Here is a 21,624-nt window from a genome sequence, read left to right as displayed (position 1 = left end):
TTTGAAATTGAGGAAGTAGTGAAACAAAACTTATTCCCATAGTTTTCAAATCCTTCAGGGTTTAGGAGTATATGAGGTAGTCTACATACATCTTAATAAGGTAGGGAAACGTAGATATTAGTGGAAAAACAAGTAAATTCTAAATAGTTTCAGAAATGGACAAGGTGGGTTGAAAGAAATCTGTAATGATCTTCAGTCAAAAGCCAAGTAATCTTTTTTTATTTTTATTTTTATTTTTTTTTTTTTTATTTAATTGTGGTTTATTTAATTGTATGTGTTAAGTCTTTGGACATGAGGCAGACAAAGGACTCTCAGCAGCAAAGGGGAAGTAAGAGGAGAAATACTGTCTGCCTAAATAGGAGGCTCTTTAATGCTTTCTTTTAAACTCTCATGACTGATTTTTGCTACAGGTTTTTTTTTTTTTTTTTTTTTCTATAGCTTTTGGAGGTTCTGAAAGGGTTTGAATAAATCAGACCCTTACACTGAATTATTTTCTGAACACAGTAGTCTGTATAAAGCTTTTACCCTTCTTGAATGTTATGACAAGCTCTGTATATGATCTCTGTGAGGATGTTTACATGTAACTTAATACACTACATAATATCCTAGCAACTGGAAATGCCTCCTGTATGTGTTGAAAGCAAGTGTAGCTAGTTACACAGCTAGATTTATTTCTTGCATTGCCTGTGTGATAGACTTCAACTGTTAGCAACATGTTTGATTTACAGGTTAAACATGTTCGTAATGGTAAACATTTTTTGTTGTTGTTTGCTTTTTCTTGGGTTATCCTTTCTAGAATTAACTAGTATGGTGAAACAGCTCATTTGTAGGTGGCCCAAATACAGAAATGAACTTGGATTTTTTTCCAAGTTTCTTTTCAACATTTCTGTTTTAATATTACTAATCACCAAAGCCTTGTATGCACCTATTAATAAGACTAAGAACAGAAAATTTTGTTGAAAAGTATTGAAAACTTACTCAAATTTGTCAGTAATAACATATCTCATTTTAAGTTGGACTAATATGTATTTCTCTTCTCATGGTTAAAACTATGGTGAATTTAATCTTCCTGTTTACATATTGTAATTAAAAGCCTATGTGTTCTTCATCTTATATGGGTTGGCCTCCCTTCTTGCCTTGCCATTAGTACAGAAAACTAGTATCTGTTGCACAGTAATTTGATTTTAGGTTCAGTGAGCCCTAAATTGTAATGAACATTTAAGAAATTACACTAAAACTATGCTATTTGCATTTATATTGGAAGAGTGTTTTAAATTTATTTTTGTTTGCTTTTTTTTTTTGTTTGTGATACATATAATAATTTTATATGTATACTGTATAATTTTATAGCATGACAAAAAAGGCATTCTCAATTTTTTGTCACAGATTAAGAGCTACCCTGTTGGCATTTTTTCCCCAGATTTCTGCATTTGTGTTTGAATGAGAACGAACAGTTTAGAGTACTTGTAAGATATGGGAGTTTCTGGGAGGCGTGTAATGTTTGTTTACTTAATGATTACACCTTGTCTCCCACCCCCATTTATTTCTGGTGGTGGTGTGTGTGTGTTGGTTTTTTTTTTTTTTTTTTTTTTTTTTTTTTTTTTTTTAATACATATGGCAGGCAGAGGCACCAAATTAAGCTTACAGTATCAAAGAAAAAAAAAAAGACAGTTTGCTGGCTTGTTCTCACTATTCTAAGGCTTCCTTAATTTTAGGGTCCCAATTGCCAAAGCCCATTTTGGGCATTTGAATCCAATTGTGCTGCAGTTTGACCAGTTGCCTGCTAAATAAGTTATTTTTAGCTTCATACAATAATTTAGAAAAGGTGTGTTTTTAATCAACTTTGTAATTATCTGGTGTAGATTTTTGTGCTGAATTCTCAAAGCAGCATCTTTACAATCCAATATTCTGTTTGGACAGGATGGATGCAATGTGCAAGTTTTGGTAAATCTGAGCAGAGTACCACAGATTTTCTCAAGATTACTAAGCAAAACAAAACAACAACGACGACAACAAAAAACAAATAACAACAACTGAAACACACACAAAAAAAATCCCCGAACAACTGTTTAGTGTATTTCCCATAGGACTTGCACCTCTACAAAAATTGTAAATTGTGGGATTCTTTAAACTAGTTTAAAACTTGTTGCCATTTAAATATATAGGGCTTTGAGTAGATTTCTTTCATTTTAAAACTGGAAAAGAAAAATACAGTGACGACTTCCGTTGGTCAGTTAGATGAGTGACCTGGTCATAAAAGGAAATTAAGTTTGTTAAATAGAGCTTTTCCCTTGTGAACCCATGTTGGCTGTGACCGATGACTGCATTGTCTTTCTGCTTTTTTCTATAACTCCTGCAATAATTTTCTCCATAATTTTACCAGGTATCAAAGTGAGTGGAAAATACATGAAATGTTATGTATACCTATCTAAATATTTAACAAAACAAAAAAAAAAAACCCACAGTGTTGGTGAATTCCAAAGGTGCAGTCATAATTGGGTGCAGACTTCACCCTATTCTTTGTCAACTTCTATCAGACCTGAAAGCAACTCATGCCTTCCATAAGCATCCCTTGCATAGTATCTGCGATCTACCAAATATCAGTTATGGACATGCGATATGTTTATCCTATGAAATTTTATCATATTAAAAAGTTAAGTAGTGGATAGGTGAAAACTTTTAAGCCTAGTGAAAGTATTCTATGCTGTTCCTTTCTGTACTGCTAAAAACTTCCTGTTCTTTCTTGTGTTCTTCTACAAATTTCCTCCTGTGAGTGAATGCTTATTCATTTTCCATAATAGTATTGTTGGGACTCAGATTCAAGTGAGTACAGTGTTATAGGTAATGGTGTTCTGTGGTATAAAAGTTGTATTGATAAGTTTCTCATCACTGTTTTGCTTCCTGCAAAAAAAAAAAAAAAAAAAAAAAGGCAGATAAATTAAAAAAAAAAAAAAAATCTTTTGTCATCCATATGTGTACTGTTTGACCTATAATTTTCTGAAACTATATTTTTTTGTTCCAATACAACTTTTTGATTTTTTGTGTTCATCTGTGCTCTGTAAAATTAAGTGCTGCTGTTATAATGGTGTTGCAGTATCTCATTATCTCTTAAAATTTGATTTACAAGTTCTGCTTAAATGAAAAGTCCTCTAAAAATAATTTGCAATAGTGTTGTATATCTTTGCAGATATACAAGAAATGGCCAAAATAGCTGTACTTTTACTAGGCTTTAATTAACTTAAAGGTCTTATAAGCCATAGAACGTCATGAATTTCATTGTAATTAAAAATCAGCATTATGAGCAGCAGAAAAAAAAAATAATGTGGAAAGGAATTTACCTCTGTTCAAGAACTGTCCTAATAGCTTGTCATTTTTTTAATTTTTTCTCTAGAAATTATTTTTTATATGGATTTACAATATTTCTCCTAATTCCTTGTGCTGTAGCCATTCATAGAATGGCTTGGGTTGGAAGGGACTTTAAACATCATCCAGTTCCAACACCCTTGCCACAGGCAGGGATGCCACCCACTAGACCAATAACTATTTTTAACAACTAGACCAAAGACTATTTTTATAACCCCCCGTTAAGTATTGAAAGACTGCAATGAGGTCTCCCCAGAGGTCTCTTCTCCAGGCTGAACATCTCCAGTTCTCTCAGCCTTTCTTCATAGGAGAAGTGCTCCAACCTCTTGATCATCTTTGTGGCTCTCCTCTGGATCCATTCTAATTAATGAACATCTTTCTTGTGATGGGGGTTCCAGACCTTGACACAGAAACTTGATACTCAGGTTACAGAATGAGGAAGGAACTGGAGCTCCTTGACAGTAAGCTGGAAGTAGTTTGGGAGGCTAATTCATACAGGTTGTAGTCAGCTTTCTATTAACGTGTAATGGCATAGACTATGCATTGAGTAAGATCTGGCGATTGGTAATTATTCTCCATGTTTTGAGATTCACTATTTTTGATATAAAAAGTGTTCTTCACTTGATTTTTTTTTTTTTTTCCTCCTTGAGAAAATGTTACAGGAGAGCATTCATAGAGTTCTTTGTACTTATCTTTACCCTACTCAAGCTATTAAACAGTGCCAAGACTATAGGGTACAATTCTAGCTGTCTTGATATTTTGTTATTGAGTGGGGGGTGAAGATTTCACCCAATATAATGCTTGTGGAAGTTGGAAAAATCAATGTGAGCTGTTGCCTATTATAACGCTATAATTACCCAATAGAATGAAATCAGATGATGACATTTTTCTTAAATCTTTTGGGTTTATTGTTAGTCCTTTTTCTTTTACATCAAGAACCTGGACATTTGAATTTTTTTTTTTTTTTTTTTAACTTTGAATCATTTTCATGAATTTAAGTAAAGAACCTCTTATACGCAATGTAACTTTTTATTCTGCTAAAGCATCCATTTGCAGTTGGTAAACAAGAATTTGCACAATGTATTGGGAATTAGGTTTACAGCCTCTAATTAACATTTCTGTTATCTACCTGTTGGCATTCCCATGACAGATACTGCAAAAGGAATTGAAAGGAATTGCAGAAGAATATGCAAGCTGTGGAACTTATTTTGCATATTTAGAAATTCATGTTGTTTTATCTGTGTTGGTGATGAGAGAGGTTGGATTAACACTTCTTTTTTGTAGACTGAATTGAAGTGTGGCACATTTTCTTGCAATAGTGAAACTTAATTTCAAATCAAATTAGAATCTTAAGATAATTATACATGAGTATTTTAGTGCTAGTATGGAAATTGAGGCTGTTTCAATATGAAGTTCAATATCAGTAGCTAAGGTAATTTTTCCTTTTGCTTGGAATATGTACCTGCTTTTCACTGTTAGTCAGGGTTTTCACTGCTGTAGTCCAGGTTTTAAATTTATGTTGCAGTTGAGCATCTTAACAGGATATAGTATACGTGTCTTATTGAGTAGTGAGGTGTGTATACAAACTATTTTTTCAATGATCTTTTTGCTTTTAATAGGCACTCTAAGTTACATAGCAATCACTATGTTACCTAGTAAAATAGATACCTTTTTTATAGATTCTAATTACTTTTTAAAAAACTAACCTGTTTGAGATTAGGTAAACTTTTTAGGTCACAACAAAATTTGGCCAGTTTTGAGTAAATGGAAGAGTAGTGGAGTTTGCTAGGAAGGTGACTAATTACAAAAATTATTGAATCTGTGTGCTTCTGCATGCAGGAGCAGTTCTGTTGCTTTGACAGTAGCCAAACAGGTACAGAGTAATAAGCATTTATTACCCTAACCTATATTTTTTGTTGTTGTAGGGCCCTTTTTTCTAAGCTAAAAATTTTTGGCAAAGATTTTTGACTTGTATAACAGATACAGTTTCAGTTTTGTTTCCAGTTGTGAGAGAACTTGTCCAGCAGGACTTCTACAGATGTCATCATTAACTTTTCCATGGATGTTTTGGAAGTCCTGGTTTAGTTAACAAATCTAGATATTAATAGTGAGATGCCAGTGCTTTGTATTTTTATTAAGCTTATATTTGCCTCTAGCAAAAGAATTATACTATTGATTGCATTGTGAGGGGAGAATTTTTATGATCCTTTTGGAGGCTCTCAACCTTTGTTTCAATTAGATATTTCTAGTGTATATGTGAGATTAACACTCAGAATGTCACTTTCAGTAAATAAAAAAGGAATAAAGCAGGTATATAGTCTTGACTTCTTAATTTTATTAGAATTACTTTCATTTTTTCCTGTTTATGTAATAATAACCAAAGATGAGGTCCTAGTATGCTTATTACTTTGCAAAGCACTGTTTTCCCTCAATTTATACATAATACATATTTAGGGCATGACATTTTAAAAGGAAAGATCAAACCCACTGACAAATTTGTCTTACTCCATATTAAAGCACCATTACGATCGTCATCACCAAAATCTTTTTCATAAGTAGTACTAGAGTTCAAAGGACCCAATGATCCAGTGGACACTGGTATTTTATATTTTTCAGGAGCACAGTGGAGCTGAGCTGATCCTGTCAACTTCCTCTTCGTTTTCTGGGACCATGAAAGAACTGGCAACCCTACTTTTTAACACTGACTTATTTTTAGCTCATTTCAGAAAAATATTCAACAAATACCAAGATCAGAGAATCATTTGTAATAATTTGTAAGACACTGTTAAAAAGGAGCTAAACTGACAATAATTTCAGCCACACAAAGGTTTTATTTGCTACTGTATCTGCATCAGTTTCAGAAATATTTTTAATACTTGAATACTAGCAGAGGAGCAAAGAGATTGAGATTGAAAAATCAATTAGCTAACACATCCCAGTTTTGAAGGAACTGTTCACTTAAAGAAGTTAATGTGTTCTTGTGTACAAAAAAGGCCTGAAATTGTAAATTCATATTGCATTTATTTTTATATTACATGTATTTGTTAGTTTTGTTTTAAGTATTTGCCACAGATAAGTGCCATTTAAAATATCTTAACATGTAATTCTGATTTAGCCCACCTTGTTTTGTAAGGTTCATGTAGTTAAATTTTCTGTGTTTTTATCTGAAAGACATTTTATATTTTCATTAACTCTGTTTTTGCCCATCTGCATTTATAGCCCACTGTTCGGCTAGTGAGAATCCTTCATATGTTTTCAGTATGAATTAAATCCTCATGCTTATAGCACTGTATTATTTTTTGCTCACGTGGAGTATGGACTACAACATCAGTAAAGGCAAGACTGCTTTTACGATTTCAGATTTTACTGCGAAGTGTTGGTCCTTTTGTTGCATTTAAGAGGAATTTTTTTTTTCTTTTTTTAAAAACCAAAATCCTACATAATCTAATGTTTTAGCAGACATTAGATTGGGTTTTTGAGATGGTATGACCAGTTTATGTAAATAAATAGGAGCAAGTCTCTCCCTACGCCCTCTACCTGTTTTCAAAAAGTTGACTAAATGAAAATAGCAAGGCAGTAGGTTTTTAATTTGAGAGCCTGCTCTTGTGGAATTGATATAGTGTAGAGGAGCTTCATGACATTTTATTGATGACTTCAAGAAATAAATTACAAATCAGAAGAAATCCTGTGTATATTTAAAGCTCAATATCTTGGGCTTCGTTCTTGTTTCAAAGTTATATTTTTTACATATACACATGTATAGCACTTATCTATTTAGTATATAGTTATGTTTATATTGCTTCTCTGTTCCATCTTAAATGTTTTCTGTACAAGCAGCATGAATGAAAATGCTTATACAAAGTCAGTGAGAAATGATCATGCATTTGCTGATATTTTTGTTTGGTTTCACAGGGGATATTAACGCATAATTCTGTGTAGTTTTTAGTGACAGCATGCTGTGTTTAGAATTTTGCAGTTTCAATATGTATTGATAATGCACCTTTTCTTTTATATTTATGTAACTTGGAGAATATTTTTAGTAAGCAGCCTTGTATAGTCTGCCTCCCTCTTAGATGCACAGGCATGTGGTCTCTTGCTCACGTTCTCTTACATGCATGCATGTACAGGATGAGGTGCAGTTTTGATTTAGAATTGAGCATATATGTCCATATGTTTAATTTGATACAGAGAACTTTACTGTTATGATGGCTGATTTTATGAATTTACATTCACTTGTTTCTTAAAGGTTGAAATAAGTTTTCAAAACCAAAAACAAACAAACATGCATTCATATATTTAGCAATGATGAAGTCCAGTATAGAAGTAAAATTTTAGCTTTAATTCTTTTCCTTTTTTTTTTTTTTTTTTTTTTTTTATGATGTACATGCATGGAAAGATCAAAAACCATTAAATTCTCTATTTTCTTACAAAGTTGTTTTGTGGTCTTGAAATATGTATATTTTGTATGCTTTATAAAAGCATGACATAGTGTGTTTTCTTCATGTGTAATTTTGATCCCCATTTGTTGACTTGTAACACTGTCTAGATGTACTCCTAAAAGTGTTCTTTAGTAATTATAAAAAAACAACAACAACAACAACAACAAAAAAACAGTATGCTTGTTACCCTGTAAGCATTAAAAAAAAAAAAAAAACAGCTTTACTTGGCTGTGAGGATGCAGTTTTTGCATCAGAGCTTCCATTCCAAAAAGCAGTCTACAAAAAGCAAGAGAACAAGGGGTAACTCTTAACTAAAATTTTACTTTTGTCTTAAAAGTGTATACCGAAACTATGGTCTGAACGGCATCTGTTTTGCAGAATAAGTTGTATCCAAACTAACTCCCACGTGATAGTGAAGTCCTCTTAGTGTATCATTCTCACATCATTTCAACAATTAGGTTAGGAGTTTTAATGCTCTGGGGCAGATGCTGCATGTTTATGAGGAATGGACTATAGTGCACAGCCATTTGAAGAAGCTTGCTACTAAGAGACTCCCATTGGAGACTTTCAGAAGCTGTTAAACTGCTTAAAATAGGAAAAATATTTGTTTACTTTACATTCAGAGAATTTAAAAGGAAAGTATTTCTGGCAGTATTAATGTTGTATTCTTAATCTATGGTTGATTAAACTAAAAAACCTCCTACTGTTTTATTAGATGACTGATGGAAAATAACTGTAGAAAGTTGCTGCATTTAAAGGAGTGATTAAGTCTTTCTGTACTTGAGGTCTTACATTGACAGCAGAACTGCTATAGAAGAACTACTGTAGAAAACCTTTGTAATGTAATTTCTGAATATCTCTGAAGAGAGGGGAAGATACAGTAATGATGACTGTATAAAAGAGCCCCCTTTTCTGTGTGCCCCTCCCCTCCACTGCTGCTTGTCTGCCTGTCCTTCTGAACCAGTCTGTATTTTCTATGTAGATTGTTTAAATTTGTCTAAGAACTTGACAAATTTTAGCAGCAAATACTAGGTTAAAGTATTTAAAGTCCCTGCTTGACCTGCAGAGTTGCTAAACGTGTAACTGAAGTTGAAATAGAACTTAAGTTTGTCAGAGATCAAAAAGTAATTTCAGTAATTAATCTGTGCCATTTCATTAATATGTATGTTTCTGTTACAGAAACTTACGTCTTTCTATTACATTTCTATTTCTGTATCTTTCTATTTGAAATCTTTGAATTCTGTGTTGATATCAAAGCTGCCAAATCACAAATAAAATTAGGATCATTTCACCATCTAGGTAATACTATCTGGTTTTGAATATGAAGAATCTTTCTATCTTTATGGCAAAAAAAAAAAAAAAAAGTGTCCTTGATTTTTTGTCGGTATATATAGTTGGGCACATTTATTTTCTTTTTATGATAATGGTTAAAAATCATGCTCAGTTGATTAGCAACAAGAGAGATCAGTGTATCAATGGTGAAAGGTTCTTCAGAGAAATTAAATTCAGGAAACTCAGAAGTTTAACTTCAGAATCCATTGCAGCATAATGTTTAGATTTCTGTAACTGTAATTGGGAAAATCTTGCAGCACCAAAAGATATATAATTTCTGTATATAATGGATATAGTTTTAATTATACTTCAGATTGAAATCAAACTTTACTGTGACAAATTTTCCATATGTTACACTGCAAATACCAAATAGATCTATCCTAATTAAGCACTTTGGAGTGGTTACAGAGGTCTGAAAATGTTCTACCTTCTCTGGCTGACTCATCCTGCTTTGATCAATTAAGTCTTCGGTATGTTTAAGTTATATGTCACTTTGCCTTGGCCAGTGGTAATTACTGAGGAATCACTTAGACTTACTTGTAGGTAATTTCTCTTCTACAGTTTTGGTCTTTTTGGGAAACTACCTGCTTTAGGTGGTAGGTAGTTGAATCATCACAACTTTTGAGCAAAATTACCTCAGTGTTTGCTCTGTTATTGAAAGAAATGAAGATGTGGGTTGGAATAAACTTTTCTCAATCGCAGCCATGTAGCAAGCAAGTGGTGCTGGCTGATGAGACAGATTAATGAAACTCAAGTAGGTAGGATTTTTGAGACTTTATTTTAAAATTGCAAACCTATTGTTATCATCTAGGTTAAACTATTAGACTTGCACTTGATTCACTCCATCTGAATTCTTCTGTACTACTTAAAATCCTTTTACTCTCTACTGAGTGGTTGTGGGTGGTTGCCTTGGTTCTTGCTGCAGTCATCTAAGCCTATATGAAAATGAGACTGGAATTACCACTTCAGATAATTCATTAAATAGCTACTTCTTGAAGTTATTAGAAGATTAATATAGGATCATCTTAAAATGAACTATCTTACATATTTGAATATTAAAGTTTTGTGATTGTACTGCTTGCTTTTTGTTTATAACCTACTGAGTTGGTGACAAACCTTAAAGTCCTTCCCTGTGGAGTCAATGTGTGCCTTTTAGTAGATAAGAAACAAAAATAAGCTTTCTTCTACATCTTTTCATCAGAATATGACTATGAAAATAGTTGTCCCATGTCAAGCCTGTTTTATTTTGAGTCTGTGATATGTAGTTAGTGAATTCTGAATTCTGTGTGTTTTTTTTTAAATGAGACTCCAGTTTGTCTACCACATTTGGTCAACTACTTTATATTTCTTGGAAACTGTATTATTAAAGAGATCAGTAGCTTAAAAGTATCTCTAAAGGATTGGATGCTGGGCCAACAACCTTGAATTTGACTCTGTATATGGTGTAAAGTCAGTGTAGAGAGTTGTGTAGTCACAGCAACATTTGCATTGCTGAAAAGATTGCGTTTATAATAGTTAATCTTAATCTACTGGTCCTTGCCTAGATTTAGTAAATTATGGTAACCAATGTGGTGGTTTTACCATGCTGGGCAGCTAAACCCCACCACCGCTCTCCCACTTCCCTCTTTTTAGATGAGGGGGAGAAGCAAAGCAAAGAACAACTCACGGGTTGAGATAAGGATAATTTAATTAAAGGGAAATAATAGTAATAATTAAATAAAGATTATTATGAACTAAACAATTTAACTAAAGGGAAATAAAAAGGGAAAGGGAAAATTAAAAAAAAAAAAAAAAAAAAAAAGGAGGAAAACAAAGAAAACAAATGAAGGCTATGTGGAAGTGCAGAGGAAAGAAATTACTCTCTACTTCCCACCACAACCAACTATGATTGTTTTAAGTGTGAGAAATGCTATTTATTAGTGTGTGGCATGAACTGAGAGGTGGGAGGAGAAATCTTTGTACTTTTTTATTTGCTTCACCTGTTCCTGAAACAACGTTCTTAGTAAGATGCTCATAGATGTATAACTTGCATTGCAAACTTACATTCCATTTGCATTGCAAACTTACGTTCCATTTGAAAAAACTTATGACTCCTTTTTTAAAGAACAGAATACATTTTATCTAATTAAAGCTTTGTTATCTTGAGAGCAAACAATTCCATCTTGTTGTTTTGAAAGCATTTACATTTTGCAGTGTGAATCACGAGGGCTACGTGGGAACACTGGATGGCTAGCTAATACAAGATTTAGCCAAATTTTTACAGTACAGTTTCTGAGTGTCTTTAGAACAGTCTGAATGATAATTATTTCAAACCTAATGGTGTATGAACTTTGCTTTCCTGTTTATAAGTAGGCCTGATAAAAGCTTCTTCGCAGTATATGTTCACCTTCCTAATAGCGTCTATATGCTAAACAGTACATACGTCATAGAGAAAAGGTTTTATGTATGATTTCAGTCTGCATAAAGAACAGAACTTAAAAAACAAACACTACTTTGATTGTAAGACTTCCTAGTACCTGGATTAACCATGTCTTGAAGAACCCCTATATTTAATACATCAGAAGTATGTCAACTAATACAATCTGTGCTTTCAGATAATTTTATATGGTTAAAATTTAGTTAAAATTTTCTTACAAATTAGTTGTGTTGAGTAAATCTGTTTTACAGTTGTATTTTTTTCTGCTTTTTATATTATATAGAAAAAAAATAGTTATTTCTGCTTACAAATGGAAAGACTCATTCAAACAGTGATGTTTTTATTTCCTGAATTAACTAATATTGACAAGGTTGTCCTTCAGAGGGTTGTAATACAGTATTTAGTTATCAACTCTAGTTTCTTTTAATAGCTTCTGTAACAAGATTGTAATTATCTTGCATATAATCATTGGTTGATACACTTAGCAGCCCATCAATGATTCATTCTTTGGTATTACTCACATTTTGTGGCCTCGACACATGAAGAACTCCATGCTTTTCTTGACAATTAAGTATTCTTAATGTTTAAAGGTAATCTAATTTTCCCATTCTGCTTTAACAGTGTCCTTGAATCTAGTTTAGGGGTGGCTATGTGGGTGATTAGTATAAAAGAAGCAAATGGTTATTTGGTGCTTTAGTTTTTCCTTGGCTGTCCAAATTAGTAACAAGCAGTTGAATGTAGTTAATGGGTACCAAATTGTGATAATTGGAAAGTTATCAAAATGCCAGATAAAACCGTTAAGAAATCATGACTGTTTTTAAATTAGGACAAAGTATTTTACATAAGATATTTAATAATAAATAATAATTAGTCTTATATAGTCTTCAAAGTCTTCATAGTCCTCAAAGTATTAGTGTGAGCTAATTCAGCCTGAATTGCAATAAGATTTTCTCACCAGATCACCTCTTACCTACTAATGATAGACTAGTGGTAGTCCAAGTTCACTGTGTAATAGAATATTGAACTAGTTTATAGTGGACAGAGGTAGTCACCTTTGTTTCATTTTTTCATATTTTTTTCATTTATAGTAGCATTAAGATTGAGATAGAGTTTAAGTTGTCAAAAATCAAATCTACTTTTCATAAATTCTATGCATTCTGCTTTTGTTAAAATCAATATTCATTAAACTTCTTTGCCATTAATGAAAAGTTGCTGTCAGTTGCCAGCAATTGAAGCCAACATAATTTGTAGTTGTTTGAATGGGACATGTCTTTGAAATTCTACACAAAAATGTCAGTCTTTCCCTAACCTACTCAGTAGTGTCCTCCTGTAAAAGCTATCTAAATAAAAGGCTCTTCCCAGCATCTCCCAAACAGTGAGACTTACTCGGCTATTTGTCATATTAATTGTAGACATTTTTTATTTTTTTAATCTGTTACAAGACTTAACCAAGAGAGTCTCACTACTGAGACTTTAAAGCTGTACTACTGAGGCTGGGTGGCATCCCTATTTGTATTATAGGTGCATCTGCCTCAGACATAACTGAGACATAACTGTCTTCTTTTGTGTGTTTTGACTGACTATAGTCTGCATTGTGTGTACTTATATGCACTTTCTCTATGAAATATGCAATGAAGTACGATTTTATGTCCCAAAACAGCTGATGAATGCTTTGTGGTATAACACAGAATAAATAAACAAATGTTGCACAGTTCAGTCTTACGTAAGCATACGATACGTACTTTACAGATGCACAGAAGTTCTTGATTTTGTTACTAGAATAGCTTTTAAACTAAAACACAAGCACTTCTGACTGTGAAAAGCAACTGTTGTATGATTGGCATGTTGTAGTAGAACAAAAAAAGCTATTTGTTTTAGTTTGCCTTCAATTGGATGTCTCATTTGCCAGTATTTAGAATGTATTATTGTGGAGGACAATAAGGGTTGTTAGTGTTTGCTGTCCTCCAGTACATGACATAGTGATAAAGGTTTAAAAATATATAATCTTCGGTGTTTCTAACTTGGTAAAGAAGATTACAGTGCAACATAATACTAAAGCAAAAAATGTTATTAATGTGTCTTAAAAGAACGTTTTTTGCAACAGTATTGCAAATCTAGTTCCACATCTTGCAGTATCTTAACTAGAATGTCTTCTTATACTCAAGTGGTGAAATGTAACTGCCTTTTACATAAATTACGGTCAAGTCATAGTGTTTGTTATCTAAGGCAGATTACAAATGAACATACTGTGTATGCCTTGGATTCCGGAAGAACAGGGTAGCTGTTTTCGTATAACTTCACTTTTTTCTTTCAAAAAACTGGACGGGTGCTTCAAGACTTGTGTACTATACAAGTACATTTAGCTGGTAACTAAATTGTCTAATTTTTTTTGTTAATTGTACAACTAAGACAATTTAGTTTTGTAATTAAGCTTGATTGTTTAACTTAGATGGCTTAGTTTAAAAAGTTTACTTAAGTAAACTTTCCAAAAACATATAAAATGTGTGTAAATATATATAAAAGTAGGAGTTTATTTTCAAATTAAATGTTTTTGAATACTTTCTAAATTACTTTTACATAATTTTCAATGATTATTAACAAAATGAAACATTTCCTATTTAGTTGCATTTTAGTTATGAAGAAAGTAACCGTTAAAAATAATTTCACAATTTTTTTCTCCCTTTTTCTGTTTAAACATTCACATAGTTTGTGTAGATTATGCCTCTGTCTTTTTCTTGTTTCCATTTTAGTAATTAAGAAGCAGAAAATACTGCACAACTGTCCTTTTTTTGTCACTAAAGTTTAAAAAAAGACATGGGAAGAAAATAAGTGTAATTTTAAAATGTTTAAAATATACTTGTCTTTTATATTGAAATGTACTTCAAAATTGTACATTAAAAAAAAAGTAAAGAAACTGAAGTGATGCATTTGAGTTACTGCTATTGCGCAGCTGTGAATTTTTGCATTCTATTCCTTACTAAATTTCAGTAGAGCAATCTAGCTCTCAGAGGAATTGCTTTGGTTGTGAAGGCATTAATTTAGCACTGATGTTAAGTAACAGCTGAAATGTGATTTCAGAAATATGACTTCAGCAGTATATGCTGCCTATTCTGGTTTTGATTGGTTAAGTAACAGTTTGGTTGTGATTATTTGCATGGTTCTAAAACAAAACCACCACCACCACCAAAATATTCTGCTTCTTTTCAAGCTCTTTATCTGATGCTTCCTTCTTCTCTTTGTGTGTTTGTCTTCTCCTTTTTTCCAGGTATATTTGAATTATTTTTGTAACTTTTGGAATTTAAGACAAAAAAAAAAAAAAATCAAAATCCTCAGTGTACATATTGATGCTTTATAGGCGCAAAACTGCTGTGTGCTTCCTTTTGCCTCTAGATACTATATACTAGAGTTGAAACTCCAGCGTTTTCCTTAAATTGAGTTAGGAGTGATGAAATAAAAAGGACCATAGACTATATAGCTTTGCTGTATACTTTATATGTATATTTGCCATATACTTTTTATTTGCAAATACTCTTAATTTTAGATTAATATTGGCTAAGAGATGAACTGTCATCTGTTTTCAAATACCTGAATCAAATTAGAAAAATAATGAAATGCTTACTTCTGCAAAGCCATGCTTAGCATGAGGAAACGATGTCAAATCTTTTCTTTTAAATATCTTGGGTTTCACATATGTGCTGTGATGTGTTACAAAATATTTCATACTGTGGAAGTATGGTAAGGTGCAGGATATGTAACCAATAAAGCACAGTTACTTACCTGTATATCAATGGGAAATGTTGTAGTATACCAAAACCAAGACCAAAATAATCAGAATGATTAGATATGTACATGTGTGTGTGTATATATATATATATATATATATATATATATATATATATATATGAGAATCATATATATTTGTCAATAGATTATTGCTTCTGTTTTATGGTAGATCTAATTAATTGTATTGGAAATAACTATTGGAAATAACGACAAGGATATCTGAATGTTTTAATTCCTCTCTAACAAATGGAGTAGCTGTAGATGTTTATTTGGTTCACTAAAAGATCTGTATTCCTCAGTACGTCCACTTAAAGCTTGTATGCACTTTAATATTGAAAATGACAGAAAAATATTGTAATCCCAAGCATTTACTTTTTTCTTGCCTGAATTTTGTCATAAAATTTCTTCAAGACAGCTGTATTGAAAGGGATCTGTAGCAAGTTTAAGCTTCAATATTTTGTTCTTTTCATGAACTTAAACTTATTGTTAGAAGTAACCATTTTGACCCAGTACATTGGTTTTATGCATTTAGTAAAATAATTAGCACTAGACAGTCAATGTTTCATTGCAAACTATAAGTAAGCTTCAAAATAAACACTTAAATTGGGGGCTTGTACTTCCTGTGTTTAAATTATGGTGTGTGCACGATTGGGAACAGAGTCCTGCAGTGTTACCTGTCAACAGACAAGGTAACCAGATTTCCATCAGTTCCATCAACTTGTTTTAAATGGAAGATAAACTTGCATAAAAAATATTCATGTTTTTAATGTGTTCTTAAGAGAAAACTCTATATATGAACATTTCTGTGTTTGAGGATTATATAATTTGTTGGATTTATAGAACACCTAAGCTAATGCAAAGGGTGAAGCCAACTGTGGATCTCACAGTCACAGTAGTCCACAGTAATCCTTTTTTTGGACTGAATATAGAGAAGGTACTGGTAGTCATACTGAGTTGCTACTGCTTTTTCTGTGAAGAGAACAAATTTTTCTTACCATAAAGAAAAAAAGGAAAATAAATGTTCAGTTGATTTACTGAACCTGTAGAATTAATAAATAGTATTTACACCCACTTGAACCTGACCTTAAAATTTTGTATATGTATTATTATACCTGAAAAGAAAATGTATTTTATTGCAACTTTTCAGAAAGCTTTTGTCTTTGCTGTCATGAAAAGAACTGTCCAAAAGCTGTTGTTGGAAATGAAGAAATCCCCAGCCCATAGAATCTGAGCTGTTCTATTAAATGCAACAGTCTAAGTGGTTTCACTTTGCTAAAAAAATAAGTAAAGTTGCATCTTTTATCAGCTTTCTTGATGTAAGAACTGTTACAACTTTTCCAAATATTTTTATTGTGTCCTGACACGTTCAATTTATATTGCAATTACATCAATAACATTTTTGTGTGAGTTCAGTGCATGGACATTTTCCATGTCCTTCAAAGTTTAAAAATTTGAAGATAGATATTTGAAAAGAAGATTTATAGAATGAACAAATATGCACATATATGTGCAAACGTCTGGAGTTCTGAAATTTTGCTATATAACTCTTCTTATATTGTTTTCATGGAGAATATTTGGATTTGTTAAACTCCCTAAAATACAATTTTTTGTTCATGTCTGGTTGGGGCAGAACTGTTACTGAAAAGAAAATTCTTGATGTTATTGTTCTATAATATACAACACTTGCTTAGATAAACCAAAGAGCTTAACCTCCAAACAAGAAAGCTTAGTAATATACTTAATGCAAAATGCTATTAGAATTATTCTAAAGAACCATTTTTTTTATTCCTTCATATTACAAGAAATAAATTAAAATCAAAAACCCTACTACCATATCAAAGGTTCCAAAGTAGGTAGTTAAAGCCTTATATTAAAAAAATAAAATAAAATACATTTTTTAGGATAAATGCCATTTTTAATTGTTACATAAAATTCAAGATTGTCAATACAAATCTAAAAGCTGCTGTAATTTCTATTTCCCAGTTTTGTTAGGAATACTTCTTAGGACTTCTGCTTCTGGGGTTGTCTTCCATTGTGGAATCTGATTTTACCTTTAAATACTCCCATAGCAGGTCTGTTTTTATTTGTCTTAATTTCCTTTAATACATCAATCCTCTACATCACTTTTGTGCTGGATGAACAATTAGTAAGATGAATAAATCAAAGGCCTTTGGTGGTGGTCTTGTAGTACAAAAGTGCAGTGGAAGTTTAAAAATATCCATTTCTCTTCAGCAAGGATAATTGTAGGTGTACTGATTAAAAACAAAGGTGGCTTTTTGTTTTTTTTTGAGAACTGAATATACCATTAGAGTTTTTCTGGTATTGACTAGTTTTCACAATGAGCTGCAAAGGACATTAGTCCATACATTAGTCCAGTGTATGAGTTCTTGTAGTCATTACATAGGCAAAAAAAAAAAAAAAAGACACTTCAGTTTCAGAAATCTGCAGAGCAGTGACATGGCCTTCCATTCAATTTTTTACCAGATATCACAGACTGGAAATGTGAGCTTTGGCTGATACTGCTGGGAAGGAGAGTGCGGCAGGCAGCTGTAATTCCCATCCTGTAAAGGTACTGATACTTAAAGTCTCTGTAGTCCAAATTGGTACAAAAAAATACTACGGTATTGGACTTGGGCCTTAGATCTGTTTTCAAAGTTCATTTTCTGCCAGGCATTCCTAGATGTTCTGTGGATAAATTTTCTTTCTTTTTTTTTTTTTTTTTTTTTTTTTTTGATAAGAGTAAGGAGAAAGTATTTAGGAGTTGCTTGCAGGTTGCTTGCTGAATTACTGTCTAGTAATAAGCAGATGCGCTATATGGAACGCAGTTCTAGTCTTTGTCATTCAAGTCAAGCCCTAGGAAGAGTTCTGAAGTCAATGATATTCCATTGATTTAAAAATTAAATAATTAAATTCTAGTTTTAGAGTGATTCTTCTTAAGTGTGATGTTTCTGAAAGGTATGTCAATGTAAGGCCAGCTGCAAGCAGTTGTTCAAGGACGTTCATTAACAATATCTTGGTAGCATCAGGTTTGTCTGCAGTACTGTAACAATTATAGCTGTGGTTCATACAGGGAAGAATCACAGCAAAAATAAATTTATTTGTGAAATAAGATTTTTCTGGGTATACTTTTCAGCAATCATAAAGCCTAGAAAGTGATTGAACAGATGACTCCATCTACTGTAAAAACCCATTCCGTTTTATATATTTTCAGGGAGTATGGAGTGGCACAGGAAGGAAATGGCATATCGCTGGAAAGTTGCTCTAATTCAGCACAGGATTCTTGTGAGAAATTCCTTCTAATATTACATCATCCTATTCTGTTTTTCAAAGTTTAAAGTCTAATTTCTTCATTTTTATGCCACTTTTGTTCATATCAGCAACCACATTAAAATTAGCAGATTAAATAGGCTTTCATCACTGTTAGCAGTGCACATCTGATAGTGTGACAATTTCTAGTACTGTATGTTTTGTCATACTCTGTTTTGTGAGAGCTTACAGGTTCAGTAATTTTATTTCTTGTTTCTGATAGGGTTTGAGGTTTGTTTTTAAACATTGTTTCGCTAGTTCCAATGATTTTGGACAAAACCAAGTCTCAGCTGCTCTTAAAGAATGTTTCTGACTATAATACAAGTAGCAGATAAACGACTTCAGCAGAGGGGATTAAAAAATAATGCCTACGTAAAAATAAGAAAATGAGTGGAAAAAAGGCAAATCAATAGTTACATTGATGTTGCATAGTTTTTTTTATATGGTAAGATTTTTTTCTTTTGATTCTGTTTCTGTTTTGCCTGAGCCTTTTGACTTGATCTAATTTATGATTGCTTTTTAAACTTTGTAGCTTAAAAAAAGGGTACTTAAAAAAAAAAAATTAAAAATCTTCTATAATGTCAAAGGAGAGCCTGAAGAATTAGTTCAATATAAGAATTAGAATAAGTCACTGACTTAAGGTCAGCAGTGACACTGTCAAAATATGTATTTTCAAATATAATAGAAATGTTATTTAGTAAAACTACCAAAATATGAAACATTTTCAAGATAAGTTACCATCACAGTTCTAGAAAAATGCATACATAACTTGAATAATAACTTTTAATTAAGGAACTGTTTTATACTGGTGTTTTCTTTTGTTAGTTGGCATTTGTAGATGATTCAGAAATTAAGATGAACATGAAAAACTATGACCAGCTCTATAACCATGTAATGAACTCCGCCAAGTCATGCTTGTAATGTAAAATGGAAGATGTTAGTGCATTTATTTCTCCTATTTGCAATCCCAAGAGATAGTGTTTTTATATGTTGTTTGGCAAACAGATGCATGTATTTTCTGCAATTTTATTGCATTTTGTATGAAGCAGTCCTGCATACATAATTCAATACGTATTGTATACCAATATTGACTTAATCCTCTCTTCTTCTTTGAAGCTCATCCATTCCAGCTTTTGTTCTATTAGTTAGTGATTTCCTCTTGTTAAACTGTATGTCTCCACTGTTTCTTGCCCTCTTTCTCTCCCTGTTCTACTTCCTGATCCACATGTATGCAACATACTCACTTTCGTTTCAGTTACTTACTTGATGCAAGGCTCTGTACTCATGATCAGCTGCAAGAAATTGTAATCCATTTGTACCTTTGTCTTCAAATAGCTCATCTTGTATTATTTGGTAGATTGCCTGCTGTCATCTCATTTCAGTCTGTGTGCCAGACATTCACTTCATAAAATTCTTCATTTTCTTAATACAAATTATTTTGCACATGGATTTGGTCAGGATGGTGTTTTTTTTTGTTGTTTGTTTGTTTCTTGTGATGACCCACACATCTAGTTTTCCTGTCCCTGTTTCTTAGGACGTCTTGTCTTGACTGTGCTCATCTTCTTATACTCTATTTGGAACTTGAATTAAAGAAGTTTACAGGTGATGTTAGTTTTCTTTGTGGACACTTCTTTCTTACCCATTTTGGTTACTGTGGATAACCTACTCTTCCTTTTAAAGGCTAGTAATTTGAGTGTCAAATTGCATAGCCTGTCCACAAAATTTCAGATTGCATGTATCTAAAATTTGTTTGTAAAAACCTTCAAATGCTTGTTCTTCCTTACAGGTTACCAGAGCCTTATCTAGGTTAACTCCTGTTTCATCAAAAAACAAGTTCCAAAGTCTTTTGACTGAGATCTTTCTCTGATCACACCACTTCAGTTGCTTTATGATTCTGTATCTTGTCAAATGCAAAACGTTGTTTCTACTTACCAGGATTTCTATACTTGAACATCTTTTCTAGAATTTTACAATATTTGACTTGCAGTCTTTGTTAATAACTGTAATTTTTCTAAGCTATGTAGGATCTCTTGCATTCATTCTTACGTGAAGAAAGCTCTTAAAAATGTTTGAGATTTTATATTCTTTTCCAAACCCATTCATAGAATTTGTCTTGATTGTGAAGTTATAAACGCCAAATATTGTAGCTGGACAGATGCTGTACCTTATGAATTATGAGTTAATACCACTTTCCCAATACTACAGAGTAAAACACCAGACATGAAAGCAAAATGAGATTGTAATGAAAAACTAGACAGATATTTCATACATGTACACATTTTTTTCTAAACACTTATTCTTTTCTCCTGCTGTTTGAAACACCTTGTTCCACCTCATCTCTGTTAGTGTATAGGACTATGTGTTTTCATTAGTATCTGTTGCCATGACATTGTTGTGGGGAAAGTGAGAGGGAAGAAGAATCTTGGTATGAACTTGAGCAGCTAATTATAAAATCAAAATTAAGCTTAAATCAACTTCTGAAACTCATCAGTAAAAATAAAGGTTTAAGACAGATTTTTTTGACAGTATTTTGAAAAATGGAAAATATTTGTCCTGGTGCTCGAATTATATGGAAAATTCAATAGTAAGGATTATTTGGTGTTATGCATTTTAAATATTTTATTATATTGTGGTTATGTGATGGAATGTTAAGTGCATAGAAAACAAACTTTTCTTACTAAGATATTATTGATCATATACAAGAACTGTGAAACTCTTCAGAAAGCTATGCTAAGTGGACTTCTGTTGAGTTTCATGTCTTAGTAAGTGCCTTGTAGTGAAACTGGGAAAGTGGCTAGCTATTCAGAACAAGTAAAATTAAATGCTTATCTATAAAACATGAAAATTCTTACATTCAGATCTTTTAATTCATCAGTTTTTTGTTTAGTGTGTTAGTCTTATGTTAAGAATAAAGGCATTTTCAAGTCTTAGAAGTAAAATACTTCAGTTTTAGTGCAGAACATATACATGTGTATGTGAATATTA

At 32.2% G+C, this 21,624-nt stretch overlaps 1 protein-coding gene across 8 annotated transcripts in view; it reads left to right on the top strand.

Annotated features, from left to right (window-relative positions):
* The window catches only part of NOVA1 (NOVA alternative splicing regulator 1), a 147,798-nt gene that overhangs the window by 37,020 nt on the left and 89,154 nt on the right, over positions 1 to 21,624 (top strand). For 2 of the 8 annotated variants that reach the window (XM_082761127.1, XM_082761129.1), the window contains 2 exons: positions 17,818 to 17,902; positions 18,545 to 18,615. The exons of 4 other annotated variants lie outside the window; for them this stretch is intronic. The gene's annotated coding sequence lies outside the window, so the exon portion shown is untranslated. The remainder of the gene's footprint in view (positions 1 to 17,817; positions 17,903 to 18,544; positions 18,616 to 21,624) is intronic. 2 more of the 8 variants (XM_082761132.1, XM_082761130.1) reach the window with 1 other exon arrangement.

The sequence above is a fragment of the Aythya marila genome, assembly GCF_965140915.1.
Source record: "Aythya marila genome assembly, chromosome: 5".
NCBI classification, from domain to species: Eukaryota; Metazoa; Chordata; class Aves; order Anseriformes; family Anatidae; genus Aythya; species Aythya marila.
The sequence above is the reverse complement of the archived record's forward strand: the minus strand, read 5'-3'. Positions and strand labels throughout refer to the sequence as shown.